We start from the raw sequence: 25,602 nt of genomic DNA, 5'->3' as shown, positions 1-25,602 counted from the left end.
TTTTGTAACAGAAAGCCTGGACATTATCCCACTGATGTGCTTTTCCTGTTGCAGACACATTTTTATTTGTTTAACAGTTAAAAGGCAGTAATATTTTTTAAATTATTAAAGATTTTAAAAATATTTTTTCTGTGTTAGGTAAGAAATAGTAAAACAACATTCTTTCATTACTGGAAAGCTGGGACAACACCCTACAGCCATCCAACTTTTTTTTTTTTTTTTTTTTACATAAAGCACTAAGTACAGAATTGGTTCTACAATTGTTATGGATAAACATAAGTGGTACTTGTTTTTCATCATTCATGGTGGATTAAGATATAAATAAAATTTGTAAGTTACTTTTAATCACCTCACAAATAGAAATAATGAATCATAAAAGATTTTGCTCATATTCTAACTTCTTAAATTGCTACAAAGAATTGCTCTTTTGCCTCAATATATTTATACCCCCCTAGGGTTAATTTGACATATACCGGACCTGAGAATCTTCATGTCTCAATTTTGAAGACAATCTCTGAGATTGTGCCTAGGTTTTCTGACAGTGACTCCAGTATTTTTCTGCCAGTCTCCATGACTGCACTGTGCTCCTTCACTGTCTCTTACCTGGTTCCAGTATGTCAGCACATCACTGTCATCACAAATTCATTCTCTAAGTATGTGGAGATGAGAAAGCTCTCTGTGTCCAAGATCATGGTGATAAGAATCTGCATAAAGGCCCACTACATGAGTTTTCATTATGTGGAGGAGTGGCCAAAGGTGAACTCCCTACTACCCAAAAATGGTCACTGGGTACTTCAGTTCAGTCGCTCAGTCGTGTCCGACTCTTTCAACCCCACGAATCACAGCACGCCAGGCCTCCCTGTCCATCACCAACTCCCAGAGTTCACTCAAACTCATGTCCATGGAGTTTGAGTTGATGGAGTCGGCAATGCCATCCAGCCATCTCATCCTCTGTCGTCCCCTTCTCCTACCCCCAATCCCTCCCAGCATCAGGGATATCAACTAACAAGATCTACTGGTATTTAATGACCAAATCGCCAAATACTTTGTGTAATAAAGTACATCTAAACTCATTATCATAACTAATGATCTAACAAGTTCAAAAGTTTCAGAAAGATATATGTGTAATATAATAAAGAGATATAAAATGTATTTTAAAATATTTAATGGCTAGTACTGATAATGTATCTTCAAAATCAGTAGTAAATACTTAGCACTTTGAGGATGCACTACCCTAAAGCTGTTCTATCTCAATAGACATGAAATGCTACATAATATTTTGTTCTGTTTTAGTAAGACAATTATCACTGTTTTGGAGTATAACAACAATAGCATAAACTTACAGAACCAGACAACGCCCCTGAGGTAAAGTTGATCATAAATGTTGGTTCATATAAGCCAGATTTTGCACACAACCACTTCTTTAAGACTTCATAGTTATACTAGTACATTGCTACAAAAACAGAATAGAATGAACACATTTAGAAATGAAATGTGGACTTTATGGAAAATATTTGAAGAATATTATATATTAAAGGAGAAGAGAATTCTAGTATTGACACACCTTGCTTTCTGCTTAGACAAATACTAGGTGAAATTTGTAAAAATAGTAACCAAATTCTCAGTAATATTCTAGGGGTCTTATAAACAAAACTATGCATCAGTAAAAAGTAGGAATTTGATCTCAAAACCCAATAAGAACACGAGAGGAGAGAGTCACATCTCATGAACACTGACGTAAAACTCCAAAAGAAGAAAAACAAGTATTTCATGAACTGTCACACACTATGCCTAAATTCAGTTCAGTTCAGTTGCTCAGTCGTGTCCGACTCTTTTCGACCCCATGAATCGCAGCACGCCAGGCCTCCCTGTCCATCACCAACTCCGGAGTTCACTCAGACTCACATCGATCGAGTTGGTGATGCCGTCCAGCCATCTCATCCTTTGTCGTCCCCTTTTCCTCCTGCCCCCAATCCCTCCCAGCATCAGAGTCTTTTCCAATGAGTCAACTCTTCGCATGAGGTGGCCAAAGTACTGGAGTCTCAGCTTTAGCGTCATTCCTTCCAAAGAACACCCAGGACTGATCTTCAGAATGGACTGGTTGGATCTCCTTGCAGTCCAAGGGACTCTCAAGAGTCTTCTCCAACACCACAGTTCAAAAGCATCAATTCTTTGGCACTCAGCTTTCTTCACAGTCCAACTCTCACATCCATACATGACTATTGGAAAAACCATAGCCTTGACTAGCTGGACCTTTGTTGGCAAAGTAATGTCTCTGCTTTTGAATATGCTGTTTAGGTTGGTCATAACTTTTCTCCCAAGGAGTAAGCCTCTTTTAATTTCATGGCTGCAATCACCATCTGCAGTGATTTTGGAGCCCCTAAAATAAAGTCTGACACTGTCCACTGTTTCCCCATCTGTTTCCCCTGAAGTGATGGGACCAGAGGCCATGATCTTCGTTTTCTGAATGTTGAGCTTTAAGCCAACTTTTTCACTCTCCTCTTTCACTTTCATCAAGAAGCTTTTGAGTTCCTCTTCACTTTCTGCCATAAGGGTGGTGTCATATGCATATCTGAGGTTATTGATATTTCTCCCGGCAATCTTGGTTCCAGCTTATGCTTCTTCCAGCCCAGCGTTTCTCATGATGTACTCTGCGTAGAAGTTAAATAACCAGGGTGACAATACACAGCCTTGACGTACTCCTTTTCCCATTTGGAACCAGTCTGTTGTTCCATATCCAGTTCTAACTGTTGCTTCCTGACCTGCATATAGGTTTCTCAAGAGGCAGGTCAGGTGGTCTGGTATTCCCATGTCTGTCAGAATTTTCCACAGTTTATTGTGATCCACACAGTCAAAGGCTTTGGCATAGTCAATAAAATAGAAACAGATGTTTTTCTGGTACTCTCTTGCATTTTCCATGATCCAGCGGATGTTGGCAATTTGATCTCTGGTTCCTCTGCCTTTTCTAAAACCAGCTTGAACATCTGGAAGTTCATGGTTCATGTATTGCTGAAGCGTGGCTTGGAGAATTTTGAGCATTAATTTACTAGCATGTGAGATGAGTGCAATTGTGCAGTAGTTTGAGCATTCTTTGGCATTTCCTTTCTTTGGGATTGGAATGAAAACTGACCTTTTCCAGTCCTGTGGCCACTGCTGAGTTTTCCACATTTGCTGGCATATTGAGTGCAGCACTTTCACAGCATCATCTTTCAGAATTTGAAATAGCTCAACTGGAATTCCATCACCTCCACTTATTCGTAGTGATGCTTTCTAAAGCCCACTTGACTTCACATTCCAGGATGTTTGGCTCTAGGTGAGTGATCACACCATCGTGATTATCTTGGTCATGAAGATATCTTTTGTACAGTTCTTCTGTGTATTCTTGCCACCTCTTCTTAATATCTTCTGCTTCTGTTAGGTCCATACCATTTCTGTCCTTTATTGAGCCCATCTTTGCATGAAATGTTCCCTTAGTATCTCTAATTTTCTTGAAGAGATATCTAGTCTTTCCCATTCTGTTGTTTTCCTCTATTTCTTTGCCTTGATTGCTGAGGAAGGCTTTCTTACCTCTCCTTGCTATTCTTTGGAACTCTGCATTCAGATGCTTATATCTTTCCTTTTCTCCTTTGCATTTCACTTCTCTTCTAGTCACAGCTATTTTTAAGGCCTCCCCAGACAGCCATTTTGCTTTTTTGCATTTCTTTTCCATGGGGATGGTCTTGATCCCTGTCTCCTGTACAATCTCACAAACCTCCATCCGTAGTTCATCAGGCACTCTATCAGATCTAGTCCCTTAAATCTATTTCTAACTTCCACTATATAATCATAAGGGATTTGATCTAGGTCATACCTGAATGGCCTAGTGGTTCTCCCTACTTTACTTGTTTATTCATGTATAAACAAGACTGAAAACAAAACAGTTGCACATATAAAACAAAAGGAGTATTTCCAAGTAAAATAAATTTTATATCTCAAAAATAGGCAAAACTGTATACCATTGTTAAGCAATAATACATATGTATGTAGTAAAACTACCTTTTAAAATCAAATAAATGATAAAAATTCAGGTAAGAGGTTACCACTAAGGATGTGACAGTGGAGGTGGACATATGTGGTTTCATGATTTTAAAAACAGCAGTGTCCTAATTCATACACAGAGGTGGTGATGTCACGGGTGTTTATTAGTGCACTTGGTAATTTATATCCTTACTCCTTTTTATGTATAAAACATCAAAACTAAAATGAAAAAGTATTAGTCTAGGAATCCATGGTGTTTCTAAAAAGCATAGATGAACACAAAAGTTGAAGAAAAATACTAATGGAAAGGGAATGATACAGGACTGTGAACAGGAGTCCAAGCAAAGGATTAAATCAAAGGGAGAAAGAATGTGGAATGAGAGGCGGTCCTAAGATGGTGGAGAAATAGGATGGGGAGACCACTTTTTGCCCCACAAATTCATCAAAGGAACATTTAAAAGCTGAGTAAATTCCACAAAACAACTTCTCAATGCCAGCAGAGGACATCAGGCACCCAGAAAAGCAGCCCATTGCCTTCAAAAGGAGGTAGGAAAAAATATAAAAGACAAAAAAAGAGAGAAAAGAGGTAGGGATGGAGCTCCGTCCTGGGAAGGGAGTCTTAAAAAGAGAGAAGTTTCCAAACACCAGGAAACACTCTCACTGCCGAGTCTGTGGTGAACCTTGGAAGCACAGAGGGCAACATAACAGGAAGGAAAAATAAATAATTAAAACCCACAGATTACGAGCCCAACGGTAACTCCTCCAGCAGAGAAGCAGCGCAGACGCCTGCACCCGCCACTAGCAAGCAGGGGCTGGGCAGGGAGGCACAGGCTGCATTGCTTAGAGTAAGGATTTGTTCTGAGTGCCCCAAGTGCAATCTGAGTGAACTAACTTGGGCTAGCAAACCAGACTGTGGGATAACTGCCACGCGAAAAGCCAGCCCTAACCTGACACCAGCAGGCCAGCGCACAGAACAAAGGACTGAACAGAGATAGCTGGCTGCAGACCATCTCCTGCCGGTTGACAGGCAGCCAGAGCTGGAAGGGGGCAATCACAGCCCCAGAGAGACATTATCTACAAAACTGTTAGCAGGCTTCTTTCCTAACTAAGCCTTCTTGGGGTTCTGGACAGTTGACATCCGCCTGAGAAGGGGCGCCGGTTGTACACCCAGAAAACCGAGCAGCAGGGTGGGGGAAGGCGATAAGTCGCAGTGACCGCGCTCGCCAAACACCATCACCTGAGCTGTTCGGACTTGGGAAGGGCACAAAATGCAGGCCCAACCGAGTCTGCACCTCTGAGGACTACCAGAATGCCTGAACCTGAGCTGCTTAGACCTGGGAGGTGGATGCAACGCAGGGCCGGCCTCGGTCGGTTCCTGGAGGAGCAACCTAGAGCCTGAGCAGTGTGGGCAGGGAGGGTACACGTGCTGTGAGCAGGGTTAGGCCCAGTGTGGGGGAGGGACTGTGAGCACACGCCAGTGTTATTTGTTTGCAGCGTCCCTCCCTCCCCCCAGCGTGACTGAACAAGTGAGCCTAAAAAAAGTGTGCACCACTGCCCCATTTGTGTCAAGGCGGAAATCAGACACTGAAGAGACCAGCAACCAGAAGAAGCTAAAACAGAGGGAACCGCCTTGGAAGTGACAGGTGCAATAGATTAAAACCCTGTCATTAGTACTGACTACATAGGAAGGGGCCTATAGATCTTGAGAAATATAAGCCAGACCAAGGAACTATCAAAAAATGAACTGACCCCATAATACCCACAACACCAGAGAAAGTCCTAGATATATTTTTACTATTTTTACGATCATTCTTTTTTAAAATTTTTAAAAATTTTAAGTCCTCTATTACTCCTTTAATTTACACTTTTATAACCTACTATTACTTTGCAAAAAAGACCCTATTTTTTAAAAGCAAATTTCAAATATATATATTTTAAAATAATTTTTGTGACTTTGTTTTTTTTTTCTTTCTTTTTCTCTTCTTTAATATTGTATTTTTGAAATTCCAAACTCTACTCTAGATTTTTAATCTTTGCTTTTTGGTATTATCAATTTTGTACCTTTAAGAACCCAATCTTCAGTACCCGTTATTACTTGGGAGTGAGATTATTGGCTTGACTGCTCTCTCCCCCTTTGGAGTCTCCTTTTTCTCCACCAGGTCGCCTGTGTCTCCTCCATACCCCCTCTCTTCTCTACCCAACTCTGTGAATTTCTGTGTGTTCCAGATGGTGGAGAACACTTAGGGAACTGATTACTGGCTGGATCTGTCTCTCTCCTTTTCATTTCCCTCTTCTATCCTCCTGGCCACCTTGTCTCCTTCCTTCCTCTTCTCTTCACTGTAAAACTCCATGAACATCTCTGAGAAGTCCAGTTGTGGAGTGCACATAAAGAAGTGATTACTGGCTAGCTTGCTCTCTCCTCTATTGATTCCACCTCATCTCATTCGAGTCACCTCTAACTCCCTCCTCCCTCTTCTCTTCTCCATGTAACTCTGCGAACTTCTCTGGGTGTCTCTCATTGGGGAGAAACTTTTCATCTTTAAACTAGATGTTTTATCAATGGTGCTGTATAGGAGAAGTCTTGACACTACTGTAAAAATAAGACAGAAAACCAGAAGCAGGAGGCTTAAGTCCAAACCCTGAGAACACCAGAGAACTCCTGATTCCAGGGAACATTAATTGACAGGAGCTCATCAAACGCCTCCATACCTACACTGAAACCAAGCACTACCCAAGACCAACAAGTTCCAGAGCAAGACATACCATGAAAATTCTCCAGCAACACAGGATTACAGCCCTGAGCTCCAATATACAGGCTGCCCAAAGTTACTCCAAACCCACTGACACCTCATAATTCATTACTGGACACTTCATTGCACTCCAGAGAGAAGAAATCCAGCTGCACCCACCAGAACACTGACACAAGCTTCCCTAACCAAGAAACCTTGACAAGCCCCTGATACAACCCCACCCACAGCGAGGAAACTCCACAATAAAGAGAACTCCACAAACTGCCAGAATACAAAAAGGACACCCCAAACTCAGCAATATAAATAAGATGAAGAGAGAGAGGAATACTTAGCAGGTAAAGGAACAGGATAAATGCCCATCAAACCAAATAAAAGAGGAAGAGATAGGGAATCTACCTGATAAAGAATTCTGAATAATGATAGTGAAAATGATCCAAAATCTTGAAATCTAAATGGAATCACAGATAAATAGCCTGGAGACAAGGATTGAGAAGATGCAAGAAAGGTTTAACAAGGACCTAGTAGAAATAAAAAAGAGTCAATATATAATGAATAATGCAATAAATGAGATCAAAACTCTGGAGGCAACAAATAGTAGAATAATGGAGGCAGAAGATAGGATTAGTGAAGTAGAAGATAGAATGGTAGAAATAAATGAATCAGAGAGGAAAAAAGAAAAACAAATTAAAAGAAATGAGGACAATCTCAGAGACCTCCAGGACAGTGTTAAATGCCCCAACATTTGAATCATAGGAGTACCAGAAGAAGAAGACAAAAAGAAAGACCATGAGAAAATACTTGAGATAATAGTTGAAAACTTCCCTAAAATAGGGAAGGAAATAATCACCCAAGTCCAAGAAACCAAGAGAGTCGCAAACAGGATAAACCAAAGGCAAAACACCCCAAGACACATATTAATCAAATCCACAAAGATCAGACATAAAGAACAAATATTAGAAGCAGCAAGGGGAAAACAACAAAAAACACACAAGGGGGTTCCCATAAGGATTACAGCTGATCTTTCGATAGAAACTCTTCAAGCCAGGAGGGAATGGCAAGACATACTTAAAGTGATGAAAGAAAATAACCTACAGCCCAGATTACTGTACCCAGCAAGGATCTCATTCAAATACGAAGGAGAAATCAAAAGCTTTACAGACAAGCAAAAGCTGAGAGAATTCAGCACCACCAAACCAGCTCTCCAACAAATGCTAAAGGATATTCTCTAGACAGGAAACACAGAAAGGGCATATAAACTCAAACCCAAAACAACAGAGTAAATGGCAACAGGATCATACTTATCAATAATTACCTTAAATGTAAATAGGTTGAATGCCCCAACCAAAAGACAAAGACTGGCTGAATGGATACAAAAACACGACCCATATATATGTTGTCTACAAGAGACCCACCTCAAACAGGGGACACATACAGACTGAAAATGAAGGGCTGGAAAAAGATTTTCCATGCAAATAGAGACCAAAAGAAAGCAGGAGTAGCTATACTCATATCAGATAAAATAGACTTTAAAATAAAGGCTATGAAAAGAGACAAAGAAGGACACTACTTTATGATCAAAGGATCAATCCAAGAAGAAGATATAACAATTATAAATATATATGCACCCGACATAGAAGCACCACAATCTGTAAGACAGATGCTAGCAAGTATGAAAGGGGAAATTAACAATAACACGATAATAGTGGGAGACCTTAATACCCCACTCTCACCTATGGATAGATCAACTAAACAGAAAATTAACAGGGAAACACAAACTTTAAATGATATATTAGACCAGTTAGACCTAATTGATATCTATAGGACATTTCACCCCAAAACAATGAATTTCACCTTTTTCTCAAGTGCACACGGAACCTTCTCCAGGATAGATCACATCCTGGGCCATAAATCTAGGCTTGGTAAATTCAAAAAAATTGAAATCATTCCAAGCATCTTTTCTGACCATAATGCAGTAAGATTAGATCTCAATTACAGGAGAAAAACTATTAAAAATTCCAACATATGGAGGCTGAACAACACGCTGCTGAATAACCAACAAATCACAGAAGAAATCAAAAAAGAAATCAAAATATGCATAAAAACGAATGAAAATGAAAACACAACAACTGCAAACCTGTGGGACACTGTAAAAGCAGTGCTAAGGGGAAAGTTCATAGCAATACAGGCATACCTCAAGAAACAAGAAAAAAGTCAAATAAATAACCTAACTGTACACCTAAAACAACTAGAAAAGGAAGAAATGAAGAACCCCAGGGTTAGTAGAAGGAAAGAAATCTTAACAATTAGGGCAGAAATAAATGCAAAATAAACAAAAGAGACCTTAGCATAAATCAACAAAGCCCAAAGCTGGTTCTTTGAAAGGATAAATAAAATTAACAAATCATTAGCCAGACTCATCAGGAAACAAAGGGAGAAAAATCAAATCAATAAAATTAGAAATGAAAATGGAGAGATCACAACAGACAACACACAAATACAAAGGATCATAAGAGACTACTATCAGCAATTATATGCCAATAAAATGGACAACATAGAAGAAATGGACAAATTCTTAGAAAAGTACCACTTTCCAAAACTGAACCAGGAAGAAATAGAAAATCTTAATAGACCCATCACAAGCATGGAAATTGAAACTGTAATCAGAAATCTTCCAGCAAACAAAAGCCCGGGTCCAGATGGCTTCACAGCTGAATTCTACCAAAAATTTCGAGAAGAGCTAACACCTATCCTACTCAAACTCTTCCAGAAAATTGGAGAGGAAGGGAAACTTCCAAACTCATTCTATGAGGCCACCATCACCCTAACACCAAAACCTGACAAAGATGCTACAAAAAAAGAAAACTACAGGCCAATATCACTGATGAACACAGATGCAAAAATCCTTAACAAAATTCTAGCAATCAGAATCCAACAACACATTAAAAAGATCATACACCATGACCAAGTGGGCTTTATCCCAGGGATGCAAGGATTCTTCAATATCCAGAAATCAATCAATGTACTACACTATATTAACATGTTGAAAAATAAAAACCATATGATTATCTCAATAGATGCAGAGAAAGCCTTTGACAAAATTCAACATCCATTTATGATAAAAAAACTCTCCAGAAAGCAGGAATAGAAGGAACCCACCTCAACATTATAAAAGCTATATATGACAAACCCACAGCAAACATTATCCTCGACAGTTGAAAGCATTTCCCCTAAAGTCAGGAACAAGAGAAGGGTGCCCACTTTCATCACTACTATTCAACATAGTTCTGGAAGTTTTGGCCACAGCAATCAGAGCAGAAAAAGAAATAAAAGGAATCCAAATTGGAAAAGAAGACGTAAAACTCTCACTGTTTGCAGATGACATGATTCTCTACATAGAAAACCCTAAAGACTCCACCAGAAAATTACTAGAGCTAATTAATGAATACAGTAAAGTTGCAGGATATAAAATCAACACACAGAAATCTCTTGCATTCCTATACACTAATAGTGAGAAAATAGAAAGTGAAATTAAGGAAACAATTCCATTCACCATTGCAACAAAAAGAATAAAATACTTAGGAATATATTTACCTAAAGAAACTAAAGACCTATATATAGAAAACTAGAAAACGCTGGTGAAAGAAATCAAAGAGGACACTAATAGATGGATAAATATACCATGTTCATAGATCAGAAGAAATATAGATCAATGGAACAAAATAGAAAGCCCAGAGATAAATCCACACACCTATGGACACCTTATCTTCGACAGAGGAGGCAAGAATATACAATGGATTAAAGACAATCTCTTTAACAAGTGGTGCTAGGAAAACTGGTCAACCACTTGTAAAAGAATGAAACTAGAACACTTTCTAACACCATTCACAAAAATAAACTCAAAATGGATTAAAGATCTAAACGTAAGACTAGAAACTATAAAACTCCTAGAGGAGAACATAGGCAAAACACTCTCCGACATAAATCACAGCAGGATCCTCTATGACCCACCTCCCAAAATACTGGAAATAAAAGCAAAAATTAAAAAATGTGGCCTAATTAAAATTAAAAGCTTCTGCACAACAAAGGAACCTATAAGGTGAAAAGACAGCCTTCAGAATGGGAGAAAATAATAGCAAATGAAGCAACTGACAACTACTCTCAAAAATATACAAGCAACTCCTACAGCTCAATTCCAGAAAAATAAACGACCCAATCAAAAAATGGGCCAAAGAACTAAATAGACATTTCTCCAAAGAAGACATACAGATGGCTAACAAACACATGAAAAGATGCTCAATATCACTCATTATCAGAGAAATGCAAATCAAGACCACAATGAGGTACCATCTCATGCCAGTCAGAATGGCTGCTATCCAAAAGTCTACAAGCAATAAGTGTTGGAGAGGTTGTGGAGAAAAGGGAACCCTCTTACACTGTTGGTGGGAATGCAAACTAGTACAGCCACTATGGAGAACAGTGTGGAGATTCGTTAAAAACTGCAAATAGGACTGCCTTATGACCCAGCAATCCCACTGCTGGGCATACACACCAAGGAAATCAGAATTGAAAGAGACACGTGTACCTCAATGTTCATTGCAGCACTGTTTATAATAGCCAGGACATGAAAGCAACCTAGATGTCCATCAGCAGATGAATGGATAAGAAAGCTGTGGTACATATACACAATGGAGTATTACTCAGCCATTAAAAAAATACATTTGAATCAGTTCTAATGAGGTGGATGAAACTGGAGCCTATTATACAGAGTGAAGTAAGCCAGAAAGAAAAACACCAATACAGTATACTAACGCATATATATGGAATTTAGAAAGATGGTAATGATAACCCTGTATGTGAGACAGCAAAAGAGACACAGATGTATAGAACGGACTTTTAGACTCTGTGGGAGAGGGCGAGGGTGGGATGATTTGGGAAAATGGCACTGAAATATGTATTTATCATATATGAAATGAATTGCCAGTCCAGGTTCGATGCATGATACTGGATGCTTGGGGCTGGTGCACTGAGATGACCCAGAGGGATGGTATGGGGATGGAGGAGGGAGGGGGTTCAGGATGGGGAACACGTGTATACCTGTGGCAGATTCATGTTGATGTATGGCAAAACCAATACAATATTGTAAAGTGATTAACCTCCAATTAAATACATTTACATTTTTTAAAAATGAATGTGGAATTTTAATACAATGGTTCTCAAGAATTATTTCTTCTAGGTTTTAAATGGAAACATCAGTTTCACAAGAGAAGTACTACTGAAGTATGCACATTCTTTAAGTTGTTAATTTTGTATTTCTTCATGATTTTCTCCCTCTTCATAATTCAATGATTAGCACAATCTTGAAATGATTTATAATAGTCCCTAGAAGACACACACTCAAGTGGGGGAGATTGTTAATAATTGAAATAAGTAGGCATCAATATAATTCACAGGTGGTCTTAAATGTTATAATATTTTGATTTGTAGTACTTTACATATCTTACTAATTATGACTTCTTTACAATAATTTTAAAGGTAGCTTGTATTACCTAAATATGAGTAGTCACCAATTGATATTTAAAAAGAAAGAAAACGCAAAGAGCAAAGAAAACCAGGCTTGAAACAGAAACCGTTCATTAAATAAATACTCATCAAGATCTGAGAAAGCCACACTGAACAAGGTGTGTGTGATCTTCTAAGACAGTAACTTACCTTTAACCTTAAAGAGTCTAGAATTTCCTTGATTTAAAAGTAGTACATACAAAGCTACTTAAAATGTAGCAGATAAGTCCTACCTGAGGATGGTACATCTCTAAGAATGGTAGGAGCCCAGCCCCTCCAGAGGGAAATCCAACCATCTTCAGATACTTTCTTGCTGACAAATCGAAGCAATTCCTCGTAAGAAAACTTCTTAGATTGCATCTTGGTTCTGATCAATTCCAGTGGACTTATTACAGTCACTGCGCCAACTAGTACAAAAGAAGCGAATACAACTAAAGCAAGCCATGCAGTACGAAAACATGCGCGCAGAAATGAGTATTTCATGCATCTTTATATTTTAAAATTTTATTCTGAAATGTCTGCAAACTGTGTCTAGTATCTCATGATGGCAACATACTGGCTCAGATTTTTTTTCCTTGATAAAGGTATTTCACATACCTTACTCTTTCAAGAGCAGGTCCACAGCCATTATACATCAACCAGGACTATTATAAACCTCACTTCCACTACACAGAGAAAAATGTCCTTCTGATTAAACTCTGAATCTCAGAGTGTATACAGAAAATGATGAAAACTCTGGCATTAATTAGACTCTGTGTTATTATCCTAAAATCTAGAATCTAAGGTCTACAATCTCACATCTGAGACTCTGTCCAAGAATTAACGGGATAGGCTGATCCCGTCTGGTTCTGATGGCAGTCACCACACAATGTGACCGCTAAAGCATAGGTGTCGACATATGAGGACAAACTACGATGCAAAATAAACCGTCACCAATACTCTGCTTGAAATTCTCCACGAATGTAAACATTTTAAAGCAAGCTTTAAGTAGAAATCAGAATGAAAATATTCTGAATTTATTACTTACGTCTGGCCACGATTCCAGCAACGATTGGTATGCGGCTTTCATTTTCTCCTAATTTAGATCTCAGAAGAGCAGTTAATTGATCATAGCAGGTAAAATAAATAACTGTGGCAGGAACTGCCATCACTCTGTTAGAAAAAACGAAAAGATTGGTATAACACTATCAAAAGGCAGAAACATATTCTTACGTTATTATGAAGCACAAGATACAGTCATAGTGCATAGGTGCTCAGTCATATCAGACTCCCTGAGACCCCAGGGACTGCAGCCCGCCACGCTCCTCTGTCCATGGGATTTCCCAGGCAAGTATACCAGAGTGGGTTGACATTTCCTTCTCCAGGGGCTCTTCCTGACCCAGGTATCAAACCCACATCTCTTGTGTCTCCTACACTGGCAGGTGGGTTCTTTACCAACTGCACCACCCGGGAAGTACAAAATGAAGATCCTTCTATTTTACAGAAGCTGAAAACCACAACAAATCAGCTATGAGATCAATTTTTCTTTAAGAATTAGCAGTGTTTAACTTAGAAGGCTATGGTTTTTCCAGTAGTCATGTATGGATGTGAGAGTTGGACTGTGAAGAAAGCTGAGTGCCGAAGAAGTTATGCTTTTGCACTGTGGTGTTAGAGAAGACTCTTGAGAGTCCCCTGAACTGCAAGGAGATCCAACCAGTCCATTCTAAAGGAGATCAGTCCTAGGTGTTCTTCGGAAGGAATGATGCTAAAGCTGAATGAAACTCCAGTACTTTGGCCACCTCATGTGAAGAGCTGACTCATTGGAAAAGACTCTGATGCTGGGAGGGATTGGGGGCAGGAGGAAAAGGGTATGACAGAGGATGAGATGGCTGGATGGCATCACCGACTCAATGGCGTGCTGCAATTCATGGGGTCGCAAAGAGTCAGACATGACTGAGCGACTGAACTGAACTGAACTTAGGCAACAAAAAGATGTAAAGTAGGTTTCTGCTCCCCAGAGATTTGTAATGTAGTAGAGAAGGTAAGTTTAGAGCATCCAGTCAGGTCATAAATATGAAAGGACAAATAAGTCGTCTTGATTTATTCTGTGTCTGGTCTTCATTCCCAACTACATACATTACGGTAACATGAAAATCACTAAAGTAAAACATCTTGTAAAAATTCCTTGTAAAAAATAAATAAAATTATAAAATACTTTTGAACTGTGGACCATGTCATACCTGCTTATAACTGAAAATAATGTCACCAGAATTATATATACTCAAAGCAAATTCCAATGACATTCTTTCAAATGAAAATATCAACAGGGAGTTATTAATTAAACACAAAGTTGAAGGTACTATCATGTCATGAAGATTTAACACAACAAGAAACTGGTCTCTGTTTCTGGTCTAACCAAAGGACTATCACAGACCACACGTGGCAACGCCTAATACTCGACAGTGAAGTGTGGTGACGAGAACTTAGGAACAGGACTGACTGCTGCTCCTGGATCTATCACCAACCTTACAACCTTAGGCACTGTTCAGAGTATGTGCCTCAAAACTGACTAATGTGCTCCATAACAAGATAAATCAGAAAAGTGAGGCAGAGAAAGGCAAGGTATTAATTGGAATTTTTACATTCAGCCTTACTAGCTTGCTGCTGTCCATGGGGTTGCACAGAATCGGACACAACTGAAGCAACTTAGCAGCAGTAGCAGCTTGTCATATGAATTCATGTAATAGCTAGTTAGTACAGAATTTAATTATCTGGGAAAGAAGTATAAATAGCACAGTATCTCTCATTATCTTGGTAAAATAAAAACTCAGATGAACACTAATTTCTTAATTTCTGAACATGAAAAAATAAAGAATGCTTGTGCCCCAAATCCAGTATCTTCAGGAGGGCCTATTTGTCTACTTGACCTTGGGTCATCTTCAAGGAATTTAGCCCTCGAAATACTCCCTGTAACAAGGCTTTTCTGTATGTCTGGAGCACTAAACCAACTTGCCTGCATTGATTTGTGCAAATGATGTGAGTTTTGGTAAACATCTACCGCTTTTTGTGGGGCTGGAGTTTCAGTAACCACAGCCAGTCATGAACACAGCATGCTATATCATCAGCCCCTAGTGCAAACCCTAGACTCAGATTCAAGTGCGGGTAAGGCTGAACCCCTGCACTTGCCGCAATGGCCCGGGGCTGGGAGAGGCAGCATGTGCCCTGCGTGTCACAAGCGGGGTCTTGGGAGGAATCCACCTGGCCAGCTCCTGTTGGGCCTCTCCCCTCACTGATTCCACTTCACACCTCACCCCTCATTGATTCTGCTTCATGCCTTTTCTCCTTACTGATTCCACTTTGTGCCTTTTGCGGTAATAAACCACAGACATAAGTATACATCCTGTGAGTCCTTCTAGCAACTCATCAAATGTGGGGTAGTGTGAGAGTCACAAAACAATGCTCTAGAAAATGAAAAGTTCTGATATTAACATGCATGATGTTGTCCCATCATACTGATAAGGCAAAACAAAACCACCACCATCACTAAGTAAGAAAAACACTAAATTTCAACTTACAACGTATGAGGAAGGCCACTCCATAGGGATTTAATGCTCTCATTTAGAATGATTTTCAAAAAAGCATCCTAAAATTGTAATAGAAAAAAGTGGTCAAAATATACAAAAAAGCTTATAGTGATAATTGGTATTTGATTCTTTTAAGCATTTATTTCTAAAATAAAAGCCTCCCAGATTTATATACACCCATTCTTTAAAAAGGAAAAAAGAATTTTTCTCGACTTTCAGACACAAATGAAGCATTTCTAAATGACAGTTCCTGCTTACAAAATAAACCTACATTACTCAGCTTGGGATTGTTCTACTTAGGGCTAAGAAGCAATGTGTTTTGAAGATTATTATAAAAAGGAAGTGGAGGGATTGCAGAAAGTTAGAATAACTCTCTTCTCCAATTATGAAATCTGAGAGAACATTATTTAAACCCAATATTTGAAACCTCTCAGGAAGAACAAAAAGCAAGTAGAAGCTAGAGGGAAGCTTACTGTTAAAGTCAAAGTGCCATGAATGAGGTTTGCACATTTACAGCTTTTTGCCGATGGGAGCTGCAAGGAACAGTACATTTACTTGCTTGAGATAGCAAACACCGGAGTTTAGGCTCGTAAACTAATCAGAAAGTTAGAAGGGAAATCCTAGGTAAAGAGGCTACAGAGGACATGATGTTGTTGCTGTTTTAGTCGCTCAGTCATGTCTGACTTTGCCACCCCACGGATTGTAGCCCTCCAGGTTCCTCTGTCCATGGAATTCTCCAGGCAAGAACACTGGAGTGAGTTGCCATTTTCTTCTCCAGAGGACCTAAGCCCTTGAATTTAGAGACAAAGTCAGCCCCAAGATGCGGCTCACCACTCAATTGTGCAGCCCCAGGAGAAGACAACAAAAACAAACCAGACACCCCGTGGATGGCAGACGGGGTGGGAATTTCAGCTGCAGCCTCCCACAGTGGTGCCTGAGTGCGAAGTCTGAATCTGGCCAAAGTTAACTGCCTTTTAGAGCAGAACGGACTCTTGGGAAGAATATAAAAGAACCCAGAGTCTTTACAAGGCATTCTTCATAATGCTCACTATCCAATCAAAATTCATTAGACATAAAAAGAAACAAACGAAAAAGTAGTCATCAGAAACCAGCACAGACATGATTAAGATGATGCTATCTGCAGACAAGAACTCCAAAACACCTATTATAAACATGTGCAAGCGTTACAAAGATGATGGGTCCATAGTGCATGGACAAATTTGGAATTCAGCAAGGAAATAATTACTGTTAAAACTGCCAAGTGAAAATTCTGAACCTAAAATGAAAAATTAACTAAGTGGGCTTAACAGCAGAAAGGAGACATCAAGGAGTCACTGAAGACAAATCTAAAATTAAATCGGAAGAAGGAAGAGAAAACGAATGAAGAAAAATGGGAACTTCTCCGTGGTCCAGTGGTTAAGACTCTGTGCTTTCACTGCCGACGGTCCAGTTCAATCCCTGGTCTGGGACTGTGATCCAGCAACCTATGTGGCATGGCCAAATTAAAAAAAAAAACCCCAAAACCTTAGAAAAATGATCAAAGGCTCAGAGACCTGAGGGGAAATATAGAGTCATAGAGAAAAGGAAAGAAAACAGAATAGGAAATTACCTGATGAAATGATGAGCAAAAACTTCCCTGAATTAGTGAAAGGTATCAGTTGACAGGGTCCCCCCCCACCCCCGCCCCGCCACCCCGAAAAAAAAACACCAAGTGAATAAAAAACAAAACAAAAAACAGTAGAGGAAAATGACAAAATACATATAGGAAAAGGATGATTAAATGAAGACCAGCTTCTCAGCAGACACATGAAAGGCCAAAAGACAACGTAATGACACATTAAGGTGCTAAAAAAAGGCAAGCCAGAATTCTGTATGCTGCCAAACACATGTCAAAAATGGTTTTTAAAGACACTTCTATAGAACAAAACCTTAGAGATTACACTGCCAAAATACCTTCATTAAAGAAACGCTGAAAGAAGTTCTTTAGGGTCAAGGGTCATGGTGGCACCATGTAACTACCATCTTAAGAAAGGCAGGAAGGACAAAAGAGGTGGTAAATATATGGTTACAGGTAAAATATGTATTTCTTTTTTAACTATTTAAAAGACATAAGACTATTTAAGTTGAAAATTCTGTGAACTGTGGCATCTGTAAAGTACGAGGATGTGCCATCTGTTAGGCAACAACACAGATGAAGAGGAGGGGGTAAGGGTGTCAGGACATGAGGGGCCCGAGATCCACTCCACTTGCGAGTCAGCAAGTCGGCCTGCATGGCATCATGAGAGCACAGGTAAGGACGAAACTCTCTGGGGTGAGACATAAAGTTCATCATCACAGCAACAGCAGCAGGCAGAGTATCGGCATTCTGGTCCCTGTATCCTGAGCCCCAGTTTCCACAGGCAGTGTGAAGACAGCTAGATGACACCTTAACACACAGTGGATGCACTCTAGGGGAGGAAACCTGACCTCAGGGGACCAAACCACTTACAACGGGGAGTAAGGATGCCTGTATCTTCCAAAGTCATTCACTCTCCAAACAGCCTTGAAAAGATGATCGGAACAAAGGACAGACAATGCCACGCACATGAGATATGCCCAATGTGAAACACTTTTGAAGAACCATTTGCCTAGAAACGGGAACTGAGGAATCAATATAATGTTATTAAAATTCAAACCAATAATAGGAAAGGAGGAAAAAAGGGAACAATTAGAAAAATATACAAAAATAGATTAATACTCCAACCATATGAAAAGTTATATTAAAGGACTAAACTTTCTGATTAAAAGTTACTACATTAACAGCCATCTGCATCCTATCTGTGGAGTCTCTAGGGCTTCCCAGGTGGCGATAGCAGTAAAGAATCCACCTGCCAATGCAGGTTCGATCCCTGGGTCAGGAAGATCCCCTGAGTAGGAAATGGCAACCTGCTCCAATATTCTTGCCTGGAGAATCCCATGGACAGAAGAGCCTGGCAGTTCAAGGGGTCCCAGAGGGTGACAGAACAAGACAGAACTGTATCACCATCTTTGAGTAAAAGAATGGAAAAAGATAGGCTACATAAACACTACTATGAGAAAGCTAAAAGCTGCAAGCTGAAAGGTGGCTATACTACATTCAGATAAAAGACTTCAAGATAATAAAGATGTATCAGAAAAACATATCAAGTGAATGTGTATGTTCCTAATAATTGAGGTTCAAAACCCTATGAGGCAGACCGGAGAGAACTAAAAAGGAAAACAGACATATCCTCAATCCTATCTAAAGATTATTATATCCTCTATCAGAGAATAATAGAATAATTTTTAAAAATCTCTAAGACTTCAGCAGATCTAAATAAAGCATCAGCCACCCTGACCTAATGGCTTATAGAACACTATACCCAACAATTGCAGAATACAATATAGACTTTAAAGAGCACAAAACAGTCACCAAGGCAGATCATATATAGGGCCATTACACAAGACTCAATACATTAAAAAAAAAAAGACTCAATACATTAAAAAATCTGAAAACTTAAGAGTATATTCCTTTGACCAGATTGGAATTAAATTAGAAATCAGGAACAATAAGGTATCTAGGAAAATATCCAATTATTGGAAAATTAATAATCCATGGCAAAAGAAATTACAAAGAAAATCAGAAAATATTTCAACTGATAATGAAAACTCAACATCAAAATCTTTGGAACATATCTAATTTAGTACTTTGAAGGAAATTCACAGCTTTAAATGTGGAGTTGAGGAAAGAAAGGCTTAAAATCAATAATTCATGTTTCCACCTAAGTAGCATGCAATGACCAAAATAGATCCAAAGAATAATTCTGATTTCTGGTTCTGCATGTAAAGAGCTTGAAAGCATCAATTCCATCCTCACAACAAGAAAAAAACATGAACAAACTGAAAAATCAATTCCTCTTAGAATAATCAGAGAATTGAGGTCACCGGCCAAACTGCTACCTTGAACACTGATAAGTGAAAGAGAAGTTGCTCAGTTGTGTCTGACTCTTTGCAACCCCATGCACTGTAGCCTACCAGGCTCCTCCATCCATGGGATTTTCCAGGCAAGAGTCCTGGAGTGGGTTGCCATTTCCATCTCCAGAGGATATTCCCAACCCAGGGATCGAACCCAGGTCTCCCATGTTGTAGGCAGACGCTTTACTGTCTGAGCCTAGAGAGACCGTGAAATGCAGAGACTCACTGACAGCACAGTAGAGCAGAAGCCTGAAGTTAGAACCAGCACCAACAGAAATGCTATGAGCTATAACTGACAAACGGCTGGAAGCTCAGTGTAGACTAACTGGAGAGGGAACATACATCAACACACTAAAAGCCATACACAACCAGCCCACAGCTAACATCACAGTCAACAGTGAAAAGTTGAAAGCATCTCTGCTGAGATCAGGAACAAGACAAGGATACACCTACTCTCATCACTCAACATGGTTTATTCAACATAGTTTTCAAAGTCCTAGCCACAGAAGAGAAGAAAAAAATACAAGGAATCCAAATTGGAAAGGAGGAAGTAAAACTGTCACCATTTACAGATGACATGATATTAAATGCAGTAAATCCTGAAGATGCCAGCAGAAAACTACTAGAGCTCCTCATGAGTTCAATAAAGTTGCAAGATGCTAAATTAATATATGGAAATCCACTGCATTTTTAAACACTAAAAACTATCAACAAGGAAAACTATGGAAATTATCCCATTCACAATCATATCAAAAGGAATGAAATACCTAGGAATAAATCTAACTAAACAAGGTGGTAAAATATTAATACTGAATTTAGAAAATTATAAGACCACATATTGCAGGTGACTCAAACAGATGTTTTTTGATTGGAAGAATAATGTTAAAATGACTATACTACACAAGGCAATCTATAGATTCAATACAATTCCTATCAAAATGACAATGGCATTTTTTACTGAACTAGAACAAATAAATTCTAAAATTTGTATGGAAATACAAAAGGTCTTGCATTGCCAAAACAATCTTGAGAAAGAAAAACAAAACTAGAGGTTATCATTATCCCTGATTCCAAACCACATTATAAAACTGCAGGCATCAAAACAGACCTCTAAGGTGGCAGAGTTGAAGGACATGCACTTATCTTCTGCAAGAACTCCAAAATTCCAACTAGCTGCTGAGCAATTATTGAAAGGAGAATATTGGATCCCACCAAAAAAAGATACCCCACATCCAAGGGCAAAGGAGAAGCCCCAACAAGATGGTAGGAGGGGAGAAATCACATGTAGAATCAATCCCCATACCCGCCAGAGACTCTCGGAGGGCTCAAACAAAACCTTGTGTGCGCCAGGACCCAGAGACCCCACAAGAGACTGAGCCACGCCTGCCTTTGAGTGTTTGAGTGTCTCCTGCGGAGGCATGGGTCAACAGTGGCCTGTTGGGGGGACAGGGGCTCTGGCTGCAGCAGACCTGGGAGGCACAGCATGTGGCCTAAGGCCTCTTGGAGGAGGCTGCCATTAGCCCAACCATACAGCCACCAAGCAGATGACCCACAAACTGGAGAACAGTTATAGCAAAGAAGTTCTCACACTGTTGCAAAAGTTCTAAGGCCCAAAGCAGATTTCTCAACCTGGGGATCCAGCAAAGGGACTGAGGATCCCCAGGGAACTTGACTTTGAAGGCCAGTGGGATTTGATTACAGAACTTCCACAGGATTGGGGACCAGACTCTTGGAGGGTACAACAAAAACTTGTGCACACCAGGACCCAGGAGAAAGGAGCAGTAACCCCATAAGAGAGTGAGCCAAACTTGCCTAGGAGCGTCCCAGACTGTCCAGCAGAGGCATGGGTCAACAATGACCTGCTGTGGGGTCATGGCACTGAAAGGGAGGGAACACAGTCCCACCCATCAGCAGAAAATTGGATTAAAGATTTACTGACCCACCCATCACAGCAAGATCCAGATTCACCCACAGCCAGTCCCTCCCATCAGAAACCTTCCACAAGCCTCTTACCTTTATCCATCAGAGGGCAGACAGACTGAAAACCACAATCACAGAAAACTAACCAAACTGATCACATGGATCACAGCCTTCTCTAACCTAATGATACTATGAGCCATGCCATGTAAGACCACCCAAGACGGACGGGTCATGGTGGAGAGTTCTGGCAAAACATGGTCCACTGGGGAAGAGAATGGCAAACCACTTAAATATTCTTGCCTTCAGAACCCCATGAACAGCATGAAAAGGCAAAAAGATATGACACTGAAAGATGAACTCCCCAGGTTGGTAGGTGCCCAGTTGTGACTGAAGAAGAGTGGGGAAATAGCTCCAGAAAGAACGAAGAGGCAGAGGCAGAGCAAAAACAATGCCCAGTTGCGGATGTGACTGGTGATGGAGGTGAAGTCCGATGCTGTAAAGAACAATACTGCATAGGAACCTGAAGGGTTAGGTCCATGAATCAAGGTAAATTGGAAGTGGTCAAACAGAAGATGGCAAGAGTGAACACTAACATTTTAGGAATCAGTGAACTAAAATGGACTGGAATAGACAAATTTAATTCAGATGACCATTATACCTACTGCTGTGGGCAAGAATCCCTTAGAAGAAATGGAGTAGCCCTCACACTCAGGAAAAAAACAAAACAACTCTGAAATGAAGTACTTGGGTGCAATCTCAAAAACAGAATGATCTTGTTTTGTTTCCAAGGCAAAGCATTCAATATCACAGTAATCCAAGTCTATACCCCAACGACCAATGCCAAAGAAGCTGAGGTTGAATGGTTCTATGAACACCCACAAGGCCTTCTAGAACTAACACCAAAAAAAGATGTCCTTTTCATCAAAGGGGACTGGAATGAAAAAGTAGTTAGTTAAGAGGTACCTGGAGTAACAGGCAAGTTTGTCCTTGAAGTACAAAATGAAGTAGGGCAAAGGCTAACAGAGTTTTGCCAAGAGAACACACTGGTCATAGCAAACACTCACTTCCAACAACATAAGATATGACTCTATATGGACATCACCAGATGGTCATTACCAAAATCAGATTGATTATATTCTTTGCAGCCAAAGATGGAGAAGCTCTATACAGTCAGCAAAAACCAGACTGGGAGCTGATTGTGGCTCAGATCATGAACTCCTTATTGCAAAATACAGACTTAAATTGAAGAAAGTAGGGAAAACCACTAGACCATTCAGAAATGACATAAATCAAATTCCTTATGATTATACAGTAGAAGTGACTAATAGATTCAAGGGATTAGATCTGATGGAGTATTTGAAGAACTATGGATGGAGGTTGTAACACTGTATAGTAGGTGGTAATCACAGTCATCCCCAAGAAAAAGAAATGCAAAAGGCAAAATGGTTGTCTGAGGAAGCCTTACAAATAGCTGAGAAAAGAAGAGAAGCTAAAGGCAAAGGAGAAAAGGAAAGATATACCCATTTGAATGCAGAGTTCCAAAGAGCACGGAGAGATAAAAGAGCCTTCCTAAGTGATCAGTGCAAAGAAAGAGGAAAACAATAGAGTGGGAAAGACTAGAGATCTCTTCCAAGAAAATTAGAAATATCAAGGAAACATTTCATGCAAAGATGGGCACAATAAAGGACAGAAACGGTGTGGACCTAAAAGAAGCAGAAAAGATTAAGAAGAAGTGGCAAGAATACAAGAAGAACTATACAAAAAAGATGTTAATAACCCAGATAACCACGACAGTGTGATCACTCACCTAGAGCCAGACGTCCTGGAATGTGAAATCAAGTGGGCCTTAGGAAGCATCGCTATGAACAAAGCTAGTGGAGGTGATGGAATTCCAGTTGAGCCATTTCAAAGCCTAAAAGATGAAGCTGTGAAAGTGCTGCACTCAATATGTCAGAAATTTGGAAAACAACAGTGGCCACAAGACTGGAAAAGGTCAGTTTTCATTCTAATCCCAAAGAAAGGCAATGCCAAAGAATGCTCAAACTACCACACAACTGCACTCATCTCACACACTAGTAAAGGAATGCTCAAAATTCTCCAAGCCAGGTTTCAGCAATACATGAACCGTGAACTTCCTGGTGTTCAAGCTGGTTTTAGAAAAGGAAGAGAAAGCAGAGATCAGATTGCCAACAACTGCTGGCAAGTGTTGAAAAAAGCAAGAGAAATTCCAGAAAAACAACTACTTCTGCTTCATTGACTATGCTAAATCTTTTGACTGTGTTCACTTCAGTTCAGTCGCTCAGTCATGTCCAACTCTTTGTGACCCCACGGACTGTAGCACGTCAGGCCTCCCTGTCCATCACCAACTCCCGGAGTTTACTCAGACTCATGTCCATTGTGAGTCAGTGATGCCATCCAACTCTCTCATCCTCTGACTGTGTAGATCACAACAAACTCTGGAAAATTCTTAAAGAGATGGGAATACCAGACCACCTCAACTGCCTCCTGAGATATCTATATGCAGGTCAAGAGGCAACAGTTAGAATTGGACATGAAAAAATGGACTGGTTCAAAATTGGGAAAGGAGTATATTAAGGCTGCATATCATCACCCTGCTTATTTAACTTATATTCAGAGTACATTATGAGCAATGCCAGGCTGGATGAAGCACGAGCTGGAATCAAGATTGCCGGGAGAAATATCAATAACCTCAGAAATGCGGATGACACTAACCTTGTGGCAGAAAGCAAAGAGGAACTAAAGAGCCTCTTGATGAAAGAAAGAGGAGAGTGAAAAAGCTGGCTTAAAACTCAACTTTCAAAAAACTAAGATCATGGCAACTGGTCCCATCACTTCATGGCAAACAGATGGGGAAACAGTGGAAACAGTGAGACTTTATTTTCCTGGGTTCCAAAACCACTGCAGATGGTGACTGCAGCCATGAAATGAAAAGAAAAGCTCCTTGGAAGAAAAGTCATGACCAATCTAGATAGCATATTAAAAAGCAGAGACTTTACTTTGCCAACAAATCTCCATATAGTCAAAGCTATGGTTTTTCAGTGGTTGTCTATGGATGTGAGAATTGGACCATAAAGAAAGCTGAGTGCTGAAGAATTGATGCTTTTGAACTGTGGTGTTGGAGAAGACTCTTGAGAGTCTCTTGGACTTCAAGGAGATCAATCCAGTCCATCCTAAAGGAAATCAATCCTGAATATTCACTGGAAGGACTGAAGCTGAAGCTCCAACACTTTGACCACCTGATGCAAAGAACTGACTCACTGGAACAGACCCTGACTCTGGGAAAGATTGAAGGCAGAAGGAGAAGGGGACAAGAGAGGATGAGATGATTGGATGGCATCACCAACTCAATGGACATGAGTTTGAGCAAGCTCTGGGAGGTGGTGAAGGACAGGGAAGCCTGGTGTGCTGCAGTCCAGGGGGTAGAAAAGAGTCAGATACAACTGAGTGACTGAATATCAACAACAAATGTGTAAAATGGATAGCTAATAGGAACCTGCTATAAACCACAGGAAGCTGAGCTCTGTGATGACCTAAATGGGTGGGAAAGAGGTGAGGAGGAGGGAAGTCCAGGAGGGTTTGGATATATGTACAATATAGCTGATTCACTTTATTGTACAGAAGAAACTACACAACATTGTAAATTAATTATAATCCAATAAAAAAGAAGATATTCAAATATTAAAAAAGAAACTTTTTAAAGAGGTTCATACTGACATACCAAGGGCTAAAATGTTGTAACAGGTGTAGCTTACACTACTTCAGAAAAAATAAATATATTAACATGTTAATAATCTGTTAAG

General features: G+C 39.8%; 1 pseudogene; it reads right to left on the bottom strand.

Moving 5' to 3' along the window:
* The window catches only part of LOC102185452, an 85,783-nt pseudogene that overhangs the window by 12,478 nt on the left and 47,703 nt on the right, over positions 1-25,602 (bottom strand).

The sequence above is a fragment of the Capra hircus genome, chromosome 4 (genome assembly GCF_001704415.2).
Source record: "Capra hircus breed San Clemente chromosome 4, ASM170441v1, whole genome shotgun sequence".
Classification (NCBI taxonomy): domain Eukaryota; kingdom Metazoa; phylum Chordata; class Mammalia; order Artiodactyla; family Bovidae; genus Capra; species Capra hircus.
The sequence above is the reverse complement of the archived record's forward strand: the minus strand, read 5'-3'. Positions and strand labels throughout refer to the sequence as shown.